Source organism: Mandrillus leucophaeus, unplaced genomic scaffold (genome assembly GCF_000951045.1).
Source record: "Mandrillus leucophaeus isolate KB7577 unplaced genomic scaffold, Mleu.le_1.0 Scaffold1082, whole genome shotgun sequence".
Classification (NCBI taxonomy): Eukaryota; Metazoa; Chordata; class Mammalia; order Primates; family Cercopithecidae; genus Mandrillus; species Mandrillus leucophaeus.
In genome coordinates this window covers 314,938-317,072 of record NW_012099010.1, presented here as the reverse complement: position 1 = coordinate 317,072, position 2,135 = coordinate 314,938, and positions in this window count along the sequence as shown.

The following is a 2,135-nucleotide window of genomic DNA, read 5'->3' as shown; positions in this document are numbered from 1 at the left end:
CTCTTTTCCCTCTTGATGATATCCCCTTAGAAAGACAATTTGGCCATTGAAGGTACATTTGCATAACAAAGAATTCTATTAAAGTAAATTAAAATGCTCCCAGATGTAATTTTCTCATATCAGATTTGCAATGTGACATTTTACTCCAGCTGCAGTATGTGAAGTAGATACTACATAATGTAAGAGCATCTGAGTGAGTATTAGGAAACAATTACAGTGGTCCAGTTAGGAGATGACAATAAATTGAACTATGGTTGTGGCAATAGAAACGGCAAGAGGTGTCCAGATTATTCCCCAAAGATGATTGGGGAATAAATTCATACTACTTTCCATATAAGGAGAGAGTAGAAAAGAGTGGTAGATGTCAAAGAATGCATTCAGATTTCTGGCTTGCCCAACAAGCTGGTATCATTCCCTGGAACAGAAAACCTGGAGAAATGCTAGGTTCGGGGGAGAGAACTAAAGTGTTTTTAGTTTTAAGACTTGTTGAATTTGAAGTATTCTTGAAACATGGAGAAAATAGGTTGCTTCTAAAGTGTTTGAACCTACTGATGTAAATGTGAGAAATATATGGATGCATCAAGTAACCTGGGAAACGAGTATATGTCATGTCAACAACTAGGTCCCAGGAAAGTATTCTGAGGAAACAACTGTGATGTTTATCACAACCTAATGTGGAAAGATTAACAAGCAAAGGAGATTGAGAACAAAAAATAAAAAATAAAAAAAGGAGAAGAAGCACTTCAAGAATTTAAAAACCTAAGTGGTAAAAATATAGATGCATATAAAATAAAAATGTAAATCTAATAAAGATATGGCTGACTCACTGATCATTGAATCTGTAGAAATACTTGTACCTCTGAAGAGAGAGAAGCCTCTGATGAGATTATGTGGTAAGTGCTTATGTTTGAAAATCAGCAGGATTTGCCTGTATGACAAGGCGGGAAAGTAATTAAAGAAGAATGAGTAGTGCATGCAAGGGCATAGACTAGACAAGGACAAGACTCAGATCATGGAACCAGAGAGGTAGTTTCTCTTTCGTTTATGAAGAATTTTGAAGCCAGCAGGAATATGGTAGAAACTGTAAAGCTCTTTACTACTAAGGTGACCAAAATATTAGCATCTAAATTTGTGATTTCCTTCTTCATCTCCTGTATAATATATGCAGTTGAAAGAGTGATGAATCCCACCTTTTTTTTTGTGCTTTGAAACACAAAGTCGATACTACATTCAAGATATAGTATCTGGAAAATGTAAATAAATAGGCATATAAATAACAGGCAATACATAAGGCCCAGCTGGATTGCTGTCCGGGATTGCTGTCATTGCAAACCTTGGTATCTTTACACATGTAAAGAAGGCCAGATAGAGGCTTTGAAAACCTCATCTTCATTGCATTATATTAAGGACCATTAATTTAGCTTCTAGCTGGCAGAGTAGATAAAGTCTTCAATCCATTGTTTCCCACTTAGCACGAAACCAAGCAGTTTAAACACGTTTCTGCAAATTATTTTCAAATACACGGACAAGAAATATAGATGAAATCAATAGTTTATGGATATTAAAAATACATATAAAATATATGTAATAATTAGTTACCAACATATGAAGAAATAGCTCATTGAAGAGCCATTAGAAAACAAACTGCTCAGAAACAATTTATTTTAATATATTACATATTTTAAAAAATGTTTTTCTCTCTCATTCTTTATTAATAGCGATATTTGCATTCAAATAGAGATCATTTGTTTTTAGGAATTCGTCTGCTCCTGCTGTTTGTTCTCCACTTACTATTTAATCCTCAGTTTATAGCACAACTATTGGTTGCAATGAAAATGGTTAGGATGTCACTGAAGTTTATGCCTTCAGGTAAGAAATACGCTACATTTTAAGGGCAGTATAACTGGGAAACTAATGCTTTATGCTTATTCAAATTGTTTTAGATTAAAATAAGCAAGGGCTGAGAAATTTAAGAAAAAAATGATACATTGCTTTATTCTAACTAAAATATCACTGTATGGCATATAGCTTTTTACAATGTGCCACCTGCTCTCCAGAAATATAATAGCAATATGATAGACATGCTAAAATAATTGTCTTAGAAACCCCACAAATTGCAGAGCTATGAGATCAGC